At 32.9% G+C, this 13,442-nt stretch overlaps 1 protein-coding gene across 1 annotated transcript in view; it reads left to right on the top strand.

Annotated features, from left to right (window-relative positions):
* Positions 1-6,807: 6,807 nt before the first annotated feature.
* LOC148616952 (uncharacterized) overlaps positions 6,808-13,442 on the top strand; it is a 77,403-nt gene continuing 70,768 nt past the window's right edge. The window contains exon 1 of the mRNA XM_088584138.1: positions 6,808-6,977. The gene's annotated coding sequence lies outside the window, so the exon portion shown is untranslated. The remainder of the gene's footprint in view (positions 6,978-13,442) is intronic.

The following is a 13,442-nucleotide window of genomic DNA, read 5'->3' as shown; positions in this document are numbered from 1 at the left end:
TGGAAGTATTTTATTGCTAAACATATTAAAAAACCTAATTGAACATTTTCACGTTTCTTTCTCATCTATCGTTTTTTACATACTTTTTACGCTTGTACTATATTTAATTTTATATTCATATACATTAGAGTTGTTTACGAGCTTATTATCATTGTAATGATTGTCAGTACAGTATCAAATAAGAATCAGGTAAAGTTGGAAAATCTGAAACATATATGTTACAAATCAACAACTCTGGCAACATAATTTCACTCAAAAAAAAAGGAATTTTCATTTGAATTGATCGCTATTTGGTCTCTGTTTATGATATGTGTCGGAAATTTTCATTAAAATGTTAAAAATTAAGGTTTTTGACAGTCATTTGCAGTGCAAAATTGCTGTGAAATCAACATGCAACGTGTTGGAAGGACAGTGGCTATATCGCGATATAAAGTTAATTCCCTTCGTATAACAAGACAAAGCTCACCTGTCTGATTGTAATTTATTTTGCCCAACGCTGAATGAAAATCGAGAGAACACTAATGCCTATGGTAAACCTCTAGTACCCCCCACAATCTACAATGTCGTCCAAGTTTATGACCGTAATGTATCAACATCTAATTTATACGAACTGTTGCTTGATAACAAGCAAAATCAGAATTCCTAGATGAAGTCTCTTCAACAATGAATTACAAATTTCAAATCGAAATTCATTTCCGAGACCGTAATCAAGAAGGGAACCAAAATTCTCGTGGAAATCAAAGAACGCAATCTAGACAGGGAAAACAGAAACGCATAACAAGAACATAAAATAACCAAAAATAATATATACAAAAAGAAAAAAAAAACAAATAAAAAAAGCAAAAGTGAATGACAAACTCGGACTTGCTCATTAAAAAGTAATTCCGGGGTAGACGAAAGAGGAAAGGAAAACTAAGACATATTGAACAAATCGATTCTTGTGGTGCAGATTGATATATATCGTAACGATTCACGAGTTCATGATGACGACCATAAAACTGCTGTAATGATGACTTCAACATCGTAGCAACATAAACTTGTTCAAGAAACCTAATGGTCAGAAGCATAGAGCTAATATGCGTAGTTACGGTAAGCTCTGGCATAACGTATGAGTTGTGATATGAAAACTGCAAACGCAGGTGCTAGAGGAATGCTGCCACAGATGTAATGAAAGTTGACAATACGTAATGAATTACCATCGCGTTTGGCATATAGTTTGGTTAATATTTTTTTTTTCTTTTCGATCGATTTCAAAGTGAAGGACAAGATATGAGACTTACTTCACCATGTCTGTAGTATCCTTTATCTCAAGTTCTATGGGGTAGATGCGATGTATAATATCCCCGAAACTAGGATTGTTTAACGATAATAATACCTCATCAATCTAGAGAAAACTGAGATCAAAGGATCTGGCTTAAATGTGTTCATTCCTTTGGAACAGATCAGCTATAAAGTCAGCATCATAGGAGTGAAGGAGTAGGTTATCGAGTAGAGGAGCACAAATTAGTAAGAGTATGAGTACTGTGAAAATTCATATGTCTCTACGACCCTCGGAGATAGAATGATACAGTTCTATCAGAGGGCTAAAAGATTCCAATGACTGTAAAATGTATACATCGAAACAGATCGGTCTATCCAATTACGTAGTCAAATTTACGTGCATTGTCGGATCCATTCCAAATTAAAAAAATGTGAGACTCATCTTAAAGACAATGAAACAATTGAATTAGAGGGCAATAAGTGGATAGGCAGTAATCAACGGGCTCACTCTTGCTTTTTATGACACTATTTAGAACACAACACCCAATAATAAGGAATATGTTAACACGCAAATCTGACGTAACAAAAATGCCGAACGACTTATTCAGAAGCGATTGATGTGTGCGGTGCTTAAACGAGGTAATTGATTTTCTTTCTAGACCCTAACAATATTGCCAAAAAAATCAATGGACGTTGGGCTTAATACAAAGATGTCGGACACAAGGGTAACAAACATAAACGTCATATTGCTATATCGTATTGGAACTAGGAAATATACTTCAGACAGTGGGCAGAGCTGAGATAGACTAGTTGAATTGAAAAGGTGTGGTCGATCAAGAGAAGTGCAACGCGGATTCTTCAGGAAGAGGTGTCGATTAATTGAAATACGATTACGCCAATAGGAACGTACATATATGAACCACATGTAAGAACATATAAAATCGTTCAATCATTATAATCCGGAAAATATGTGGAAGGAAATAAATTAACTGCGTCTAGACAAACAATCAACAAAGATTGTTTCGGCTATATGAACGATGGATTTGTGTCGCATAAACCGGACGACAAAAGAGAAATATTCAAAGCTGTTCTCTGGTGACGTAACAAAACTAGACTCTGAATTTATCGAGTGGCTTTACATCTTGAATTCAGAGCTTGGACGTGAACGAGAAATCAAGGGAACCAAGATTCTAGCGGAAATCAATAGAATATAATCCATGGACAAAGGCCAGGCATGGAAAACAGAACAAAAAATATAAAATTACCTAATGTAACATTTTGGACTTCGAGAGTGAAGCGAATGGGAGAAACTTAGGCATTTCTGATATAAATGATCCTATCCTGCTAGAAGAAACTAAAAGTGCCCCTACGAACTTCAGGAACAATAAAGAAGAGGGATCAGACAACTTGCCGAATGAAATGTTGAAAAATGCAACTTTGCGTAACACCATTAACGGACTCTTCAATGTGTGTTTCATCAATTAATGGGACTGTACCTGACGATCGATCTCAACATAGCGTCAGTCTTTGGAACAGCCTATTAGAATACACAGACAAATATTGTTTTCTGGAATTGACAATATCAGCAAATGTGGTTTATGGTATTTCTGTACGGACAAGTTAATTAGTGATGCCAGCTGGAATCATTGACTTTAAAATACCTTCAAAAGGAAAAAATGGAATATGAAACTTGCAAATTAATATTTGAAAACACTGTTATTTTTATTCTGGATTACGCTGGAGGACTGTGGGGAGTTAAGAAACATGATACGACCGGTTACTATATGGAACGATTCGAACGTTTTTAGGAGTACGAAGAGCCACAACAATTTCAGCAATGCCTCCTGTAATGGGATGGAATCCTGTTCATATTTATAACAGGTGTAATATTATCAAATTTGTTTGTTGCCTTATGAACATGCAAGATTATAAACAATGCAGAAAATTTTTTACATAGGAACGAGGGCTATCCAGACGGTATATGAACACAGGGTTTAACTCTGTCAAATTCATCTACAGAAATTGGGATCTTGGGTGCCTTATTGACACCGATTCAGGCATACCTACAGTACACACTCTTGACATTGTAAAAGGTCGTTTAAGGCATTACTTTGAGAACATTTGGATTGAAGAAATAACAGTATGTCAAAACTTCGGACATACATAATTTTGAAGTCATGATTCTGTGTTGAGTCGTATTTGAAAACAAAATTCTTGAGTAGACCGCTAAGATCTGCAATAGCAAGGTTACAGTGTGGAACAATTTCCCTTAGAGGTAGAATGTGGCCGCTTTAAAAGCATTCCACTGAAACAGAGAATATGTAAAATGTGCGACTTTGGATGCATCGAAGGCGAGAAATATTTCCTTTTTAAATTTGTACAGTTCCCTGAGTTACCATTTGAAATTTACCGACTGACGTTGGATGATACCTTAAAAGCTCTTAACCGTTATTAGCTGATTTATGTTAGACTGCGATAAATCGCGCCGAACTACTCTTTTAACCTACTGACTCTCTCTTGCGTATATATGAAACGACTCTTTGTGAAATTGACGCCTGACATGTTTACTACCGTTTATCTGGTTAATATAATCTGTCTACCTTGTTTCTAGACAAGCAGTGGACGCTGACACTCCCGATGCACCAGGTCTAAGCTCCCAGTCGTTAGCGAAGTCCAGATTGTGTGTTTGTGCGTTTTATTATGGAAATTGTATGTTTTTAGCTTTTGGTGTCTTTTTCTTTGTCTAGTCGTTATTCTTGAAAGTACATTCTTTGTAAAATACCGTTCGAATCCCGTTGCTTTGATTTCCCCTTTTCCATACGGCATACGAAAAACTATTTCCGTGGTAATTTCACGTATTTTTATCGAAGAATTCGAATGTTTTAAGACCTTTATACGGTGTATTTCATTACAATCCTGCAAAGACCTACTATTTTGAACCTTAATATACTGTAATTTTTTTTTTTTTAATTACTGGGCATATTTATTAGTGTGCTGGTTTTATGTTAACCTAATTCATATCAGTCTTGCTTACATGAATTTAGTCATACATAAATATGTTTTGTTATTAGGAGACACTTTAAAGGACTATAATATCATAACATTTAATACGGTAATAATGATCACGACAGTACTTCGTATGATTCTTGTGTGCATTACTATTTCACTATAAGAATTATTATCATACTATTATTATTATCATTTATCAACACATATTTTATCAATTTCCCAATACTAAAAGCTATCATTTATAGAAACTAAAATCTTTATTCATTTATTTATTTATTTATTTTATTTTATTTATTTATTTATTTTTTTTTTTTTTTTTTGGAATGGCATAAAAATATTCGAATCATAAGATGTGATGGATGTATAGAATTTTAAAATTTTGACAGTCTAGACAGAAACGCCTATCGATAGCCCCCCTACTATTTGTTGTACAGAATTATATAACGAATCAGTTTCACCTTTAATAAAATGCACTAACCGATGAAATTTATGTAGAGATGACAATATTATGTTATGAATTGCACCAAGATGCCCTCTTAATGTATTGCCTGTATTTGTAGAGACTAATGTAATATCCCAGTGCATGTAAGCAGCGGCATAAAATACATTTTTTTTTTGCAACTGAAATCGTAAACACCATTAGAAAGTAAGCATTTTATTTAAATATTGTCAAAATTAAAAGGTGACATGAATTATGCAACAAATTTATATATGATCAAACAAATCTTAATAATATAACATGCTGTATCAACAATTTAAGTACCAGTTCACATAAAATTCAGACACCGTCAATGATAAAGTGATTCACGGTGCAGAAAAACCCACCAAACAAACGATGCCTTTTCAGTCTGCATATGCTATACTTTCACATAACAACAATCTTTTCTGCATTTAGATCTGCACTCATTTTTTTAGAAAATCATACATTCATCTCCCACTTAAATCAACCAAATGGAGTTAAATCAAGAACGATAACTCTTCCAAAGTGCCAATTTCATGTACAATCTATATAATTTTTTTTATATCCAAAGCGCAACAACGTAATGAAAATGGTTATTTGACCAGTAAGTGTTTCTGAACAAGAAATAAGACTGAATTCAGTTGTTTTTTACATGCATTAATCACTTTCTGTCTGATTTTTATAAAGACTGATATTTAATTCAAAAGTTGATTTAATTTACTATTACAAAGTGAACATATGCTGGGTAAAAAAGAACCATGACGTTTTATTGTTGTCTTTAGGAGACTAATACAGTGGATTCATTACAGTATTTGAATAGGGAAAACTTCAAATTTTGTTGTATATAGGTGATGCAGAAAAGAATGGGAACTGGGATGATTATGATCAGTGTTGGCAGTAAGAATTTTGTATGGGGATGGAGATCATTATTTTTAAAGAATTTTCAAATTAAAAAAATATATATCAGATTTAATTAAAAACTAAGTTTATTTTTTTTTAGAATGGGCAAAATATACTTTTTTTTTAAATGTAATAATATAAAAGATGGCGATGAGACTCATTGGAGTTCGAAGATGTTTATAGGAAGATTAGAAAAAAAAAGTTATGGAAATTAGGGATTGGAGAAGGCACATCATGTGAATAGAAATTGTATACCATTTAAGAGCTAAACTTATCAGGAAGTGAAGTAATCGAAACCGATGGTTACATGCATAATTAGACATTTTGCAAACTGGCATACATGTACCGAATGTTTCTTCTGAAATCACATCATTGAACATGTTTTACAACCTTTAGTATATATCATTTCACATTCAATTTGCTTCAGCAGCCGCCTTGGTTTCCTTTTTATAAACAATGTACTCTTGACTTATTCTTCGTCTGAACAGATTATAGGCAAATATAGCATTTTTTCTCTCAATCATACAGCATTAGTTACCTTAAAAAAACATCGGAAATCTTAAATGCAATCGTAATACTGATACCTGTAGATACAAAGTCTCTTTTTGTCTCTTGATGGAAAAAAATTTGCAAATGCTATGTAACATTTTTGGCTTGTGTGAATTGAATAGCTTATTCAAAAATAAATAGATTGATAGATTAAAACAATGTTGCTTTGGTTTTATAAATTTGCAAGACGACATTCAACACCGTGCCAAAAGTGATTCCAATTTTAATTTTCCCTCGGAGAATCCTTACAAATTTTACTTTTATCGAAAATAAGTGGAAAGGTATGTCGCAAGCGATTTTAAAGCACTCTTCATGTTATGGAAGAAAAATATCTAGAAAATAAACCATTATAAAAGTGTTTAATTTTTATTGCTTAGTTTCCAAATACAAGTGATTATATATAGGACAAAAACATGGAGTCATAATTTAACTATAAAACCAAGTAAAATATTGACATCATTTTTTTTTATAAATTTGATATACATATAATATTTTATTTATTATGTAAGTTGCTGACAATTTCATAACAATTGATTAACGGACAACTTTATATATTTAGATTCAGGGGGAAATTTAAAAATACGGGACTCACTTTTGGCACGGTGCTAAATTACAGGAGTGACGACAATTTCCAAAGTTAGAATAGACTTTACGCTATAACCCTTTTAAAAAGGTGTGGTATAGGTTCATCATAGCTGACGCAATGTGTATATATTTAATCAAAACAGCATAGAATACGAAAGATAGAAGGATGGGGCTCTATCGTGCCATTATTTCTTCTCGACAAGCTCAAGATAAGGTAAGAATTTTTTTCTTTCAAATTTTAACATCTTCTCGTAGAAAATAAGCATAACGGTAGACTTGGTACCTTATAAAATTTTGTTTTTGCATAATGTTGTATAGATTTGCTTTTTTTATTTAGTTTTTAAACTAACTGATTATTTTTACTTACATCCGATAATCTTTATCAGATTGTACGGACAAATTAAAAGATAAACATATTATTTCTAACCGCCATTTTTTGTCCAAAAGAACCATTTTTCCAAATTAATGGCCTTATATCATTACATGCAACGTACTGAAATGTATAATTTCATTAATTTATGTGTGAGAGATCCGAAAATATTATGAATTTGGTCTGATGTCTGCTTATTTTTTGTTGGACTTCAAGGAATAAGGATTCCTCTTAAGTTTTGACCAGTGTATTTTTGCAGAACAAACACTCACACAATTTACACGGAGAATGCTTAAAGTGCCTAGGAAATAGTTATGTTCGTATTACTGGGTAACGAACTTTTAATTTAACTCAATCGTTTACTACACTTTCATAATGACTATTGTGATTCTATATAAAAATGTTTATGAATTTTAGAGATAATAAATTAAGAGGTATACCAATCATGACTGTGGCTTGGAAGTTAAAACATTGTCTTTACAGTCATTTCGCATCGTAGACAAAACCATTTTTCGCAAAAAATAATGAGTAAGGAATTCAACCTTGATCGGATAGAAACATAAATACTGCATCAGTTTTTATGACAGAGGCTTGTGATATCCAATTATCATACATGTTCTTCTTAACATTAACATTTATTTAGACTGTAATATTTATATCTGTCATAATTGTAATTTAATAGGTATTAGTAATACTCAAATCTTGATTTATATGAGCTTACAATATGATAAATTGTGCATAAGTTAGGGCCTTATACATATATGTACCTCAAATGAAATGTAAACTTCATTGTACAAATTGATCACTTTATTCAAAATTCATATAATTGTGGAATAATTTGTATGTTGTTTTTAGTAGCATTGGCAAGCGAAAGGGACCAGATACAATATTCTTTACATTTAATCAAGTCTCTTGTTGGTCATAAATCAAAACAATAGAAAGCTATCTCCATTACTTAGCACAGATAAGCGAAATCGAGGAGATTGATTAAACAACAAAAAACATATCATTCATATTTCTTTTAGTTTTTAATTTTTTTGTTTGTTTTTTGTTTTTGTTTTTTTATTGGTAACATTTTATATGACAGTGGCAATTATGAATTGATATATGCAAAGTCATACGCATTAAACTTTATTCTTGCTTTCAGCACCCAGGTACAAAAAGTACAAATGATATGTTATATGTTCAAAACTATATATTGTTTTGATGAAATTGCATTTTTGTTCAAATTTAACAAATGTTACTGTATTGTTCTGTTATTGACGCCTTGTGTTGTAGGGGATTAGATAATAAGATTAGGAGAAATAAAATAATTTCACAGTGAAGATCAAACATTTAATTTCAATATTTCAAAAGTTTTCAGAAGACATAATTTTGAGTTCAAAATTTATGGGGAGGCCATTGACTGAAATGGTAACTTTTTTTCCATTTTAGATGTATCTATTTAGGATAATAGAACAATATTAGGTGCCATTTATGAACCAAATGAGGATGACCCTTGTTTATTAAAGAAAATACATAATAACGTTTATGATAACACATTTTTTATTATGGCAGGGGACTGGAATTATGAGAATAAGCTATCACATTGTAAATAACCAACACTAACAAACATATAGTCATCAGATGATGAATGAGTTAGATTTATTAAACATTTTGAGGTTGTAACACAAAAAGGATAGGAGGTATTCCTGGAGAGGTCCTTTCCAAAATAGGGGAGTCTTGATTATTTGAATGTTTCGTCAGACCTGCATGGAAGCATTTGTTTTGAAGTCAGACAATGGCATCACTTATCGTTCTTACCATTCCCCTTTCTTAATTATACTTATATGTATAAATTTAATTTTAATAACAGAAATGGGAAATTTAATAACAATTTGTTAAAAGATGTTGGTTTCATTGAGAAAGGTATACAAGGGATAAAAGATGTTATAATTGAGTATGAATGTGACTCAGATGAGGATGTTCAAAACCCTGATAACAGTTTTCCCACTGATGACCAACTTTTATGAGAAACAAAGACAAGAAAATTAGATGTACATCTATTTGCTTCTCATCATACGTTAGGAGAGAAACTGGTAAAATAGAAAATGCTACACACTCTGAATTAAACAATCTATATGAAACTTAAGAGAGTAAGGAGTCATACAGTGTCAGGTTAAAAAATTAAGGGAATTATTACTTGATCAAAAGCCAAATTGCAAGTAGAAGAAGAAACAAATAGTAGATACGTTTATAAATTGAAAAATAAAAAAAAATCACTAACATGATTTTCTCTAAATTGATCACTGACAATGATCAGGATACTCAAGTCCCTGAACAAATTTCAGATCATTAAAAAATGTGTCTAGAATTATATTGCAGTTCTAACACTGAATTTCATGCAAGCAACTTTATTTTAATGACAACAATCCCTATGTTACAAAACCAACCCATGCAGATATTGAATCAATTTTAAGTCACCTGTCATTGATGGCATTACAGTAGAATTCTATAGTTTTTTTCTGGGCGGTTATTACACGGTATAGCCATAGAGGAATCTTTTGGATAAAAAGGAATCTTTCGGCATTGTGTACAGGACATTTCCATATCATTTCCAGAAAGAAGAAGTATGCGTTGTAATCATTTGTGTTGTATGTAAATATTTCTCTAATATGCCAGTCAGTAGTTCGACGGATCCTTCTTGTTATTTATTTAATCACATTTTTACTGTGGGAATGCAGAAGAATTGTTGTCGTTGTTTTTTTTTAATCCAAAATCGGACGCAGCTGCCATGAAAATATGACCATTCGTGGTAGTATTTTACTGCTGAAGATTCATTTCAAGTAATAAACAATTAAGTTGTTTCCCTCGAAACAAACAATTTAGGTAATTGTTGACATTGATTTCGTATGCAGTTAACATATTTCCGTAAAAATGTATACAATATCAAGAAAAGAACAATTTAAGATTGCTGCGCCGGATTAATTGAGACATTTCACTTACTTGATCAATCTGCAGTTGTAGAATGTAGGGACGGATGTAAACATTTACAAAAAGGGGTAGTGATTCCGATAAAGAAAAATGTGGCTCTTTTCATCTTAATTCTACACAAACTTATTAACAAATACATAGTTGATCTTTGATCAAAATATCGGAGATAAATGGTCAAGTAATACTTGTCAGTTCATGATTTTGTGAAGTATTGGAATTTAAGTTTTCCGGTGCCAAAATGATTAATAAATAGAACGATGCAAAAAAAAAATTACTTAACCATTAAGAGTCCGTTGCCAGGTTTTTTTATGAGATGTTTTCGTAATAATTAATAGATTTTTTAAAATAAAAAAATAGGCCTATATTTGGAAAAACCACATGTAGAAAGACTACAATGTTCCGTCAAACAATCGTCTTCATTCAGGGGAATTCTTTATCACTATTAGCCTTCATATTCATTCTTGTGTTAAAGCTCATGGGGAGCTGCAAATTGACCTCAATATCACTATTGTCAAGACAGATGAAACTGAGTACTTACTCAGCCAATATATTGACGACTCGCTAATAATTGATGACAGTGCTTATTCTGTTTACTGTGATTCATTCTCTGCTTGTGCTAGACTACGGGTTATTTAAGATACGACTGGGGCAATATGGGATGGTTCAAGAAAAAAGGTAGTAAAATATTACTTCCTGAGAAGAAACTTTCATAAAATACATCAGGGAAATTTAAAATCTTAGGCATATATTTTGATGTAATTATATTGATAAGCAGATATCAGCTCTCCCTATCATAGTGCAAAAGCTAACTATTTTACCGAAACCCTCTTCAGATATTCTAATAGAAATTAGAAATACCTTTTATAAGTTTCTTTGAGATTGGAACCCAAACAAAGTTAAAACAACAAGCAGTATAAAGGGTGACTAGCAAGAAGCAGGGATTGCTCGCATTTTGGGGGTTTCTCATTTTCGCCCTGGTGATAAGTTTAGCGTGGTGTTTGCTTCTTATGTGTACATGTTTGGTTCGCTTAAGTTGTAAGATTTGTCTTTCGCATACAGTTTCGGTATAATTACGTTTTTATTGTAAATTCATAAGATATATTGGGCACTTATCTGTCTTTTTAGTTGGTCATCGTTGCCTGAGTGATAGGTTTTTGAGTCAGGTTACAGAAAAAAAACATGTCTTACGCTACCTGAAAGTTTTATTCCAAATATCTATCTCTTATTTTGATTTTTTTCCAGATTAAAAAAAACTACAGAGAAGGGTATTTTACAATATTAGCAATATACATGTGGCTTCTGTACTATTTTGACAACTTATTTTACAGACTTTGCATGTTGGCAAGTTCGCACTGCCTTTTAGCATTGCCGCTGACCAATAATTAATGTCATGAAATGAAAGTTGGAGGTGTTACGCTCTAAAAAATCTGATAAAACCTACCCATTTCGATCGGTAATGCCTGTAGTAGGTCAGGACCACTGCGGTTGCTTCACACTTTCTGTTTTGCCATTGGTATTGCCATTTGTTAAAGATGTTATAAGAGCCACTTCTCTTTTGACTATTGCTTCTGACTATTGTTCAGAGGTTTTGCTTTTCAGTTCGATTATTTATTTGATACTTAGTATCCATCTGCACCATGGAAACTGCTTTGTTCAACGTGTTATAGTTTAAATTTCCTCTTTCGTCTACCACGGACTTATCTTTTCATGACCACTTCGGAGGGTGTTTCTAGAAAAGGAGAGGACGTTTACCCTACCGGTACACCTGGTCCATGCTACCAGTTGTTAGGGGAGTCGGAGTTGCTCATTTACTTTTGTTACTTTGTATGTATTATTTTGGTTATTTCATGTTCTTTGTTGTGTTTGTCTGGTCTTAGTCCCTGGATAGCATTCCTTCGATTTCCGTTAGAATCTTGATTCCCTTGATTTCTCTTTTGCATAATTTTTCTTTCCAATTTTCACCAAAATCTTCTTGACGATTAAAAGGAACTATAAAAGGAAAAGAAATTACATGTAACGCCTTCAAACTTCCCCGTGCAGGTCGGGGGTCAAAAGAATAGGCCTGCAGCAGCACTAAACTTGTCATAAAAGGCGACCAAAAAGTGTTTAGAAACCTAGCTGGGGCCTAAGGCGCTCTACACACAGAGCAACTGGGATGTGTGCACCAGGTGGTGGAATGGGATACCCCTGGCGTGTTACATGCTGGGGTTGTCAGGCTATAATACGGAAAACCTGACCGCAAACCATAGTAGTGCACCGTGTTGGGAAAGATGCCATGTACCTCGCACTTTAGAGAACCCTACTGTGGTATTCTCCTGGAGTAGGAACCATAGGGCTCCGCCACAGGAGGCTAAATTGCCCGACCCTACCCATCTTTCCCTATTTCCAGTGGCAATCAAAATTTGTCGACCCCATTATCTTTGTGTCCAATCCCATTTTTCATTTTCATCATCATTTCATGTTCATTCCATCATCCATTTCATGTTCATTGCCTGAATATAGCTGCAAGATTGCTGCTCGGGCGTTAAACCCCAACAATCAATCAATCAATCAATCGCCTTCAAACTAAAACATGTAATGTATCTCATATAAGAGTAACCAAGGGAATCAATGTCCTAGCGGTAATCTAAAGAATGTAATCCAGAGAAAAAGACCAGACATAAAAAACAGATATACACAACAAAGAACATAAAGTAACTAAACTCATACAAAGTAAAGCTAAATAAATAGGCAACTCGGACTCCACTAAAAACTGACTGGAAGAATGGACCTGGTCAGGCGCACCGGTACGGTAAGCGTCCTCTGCTTTTCTAGAAACACCCACCGAGTTGCTCATAAAAAGTCAAGTGTGGGGTAGAGGAAAGAGGAATGTAAAACTTAAATTAAGTTTAGATACGTACAATTTACATATAGGTTAAAAACACGTGTTTAAGTTGGATAAAATATTTTCTATTATGTTATTTGGGACCATCTCACAATTTCTTTAATAATTTAAACAGATGGTGCATCCAAACAGGATTATGTGTGGCTTAATTATGAAATCACTGAAAAAAAACATAATTATAATTTCTATTTTTTTGCTTGAAAATTTAAGATTTTTCTGAATAATTGTCATACTAATATCGATGTAGCATATATATATTCTCACCACTATAATTATATCATTTTCAATTAGTATATATAGTAGCGAGAATTGATATGCTACATCGATATCAGTACGACAGTTATTATGAAATATCTTTCGAAATATCAAATGCAATTGTATAGTTTGCATTTGAAATATCGGTTGGGTTCTAATCACCTGGAGTTGGTTTCACAAAAAGTCGTAAGTGTGAA

The sequence above is a fragment of the Perna viridis genome, chromosome 5 (assembly GCF_037379345.1).
Source record: "Perna viridis isolate PV_CMFRI_1.1 ecotype Kerala chromosome 5, ASM3737934v1, whole genome shotgun sequence".
Classification (NCBI taxonomy): Eukaryota; Metazoa; Mollusca; class Bivalvia; order Mytilida; family Mytilidae; genus Perna; species Perna viridis.
The sequence above is the reverse complement of the archived record's forward strand: the minus strand, read 5'-3'. Positions and strand labels throughout refer to the sequence as shown.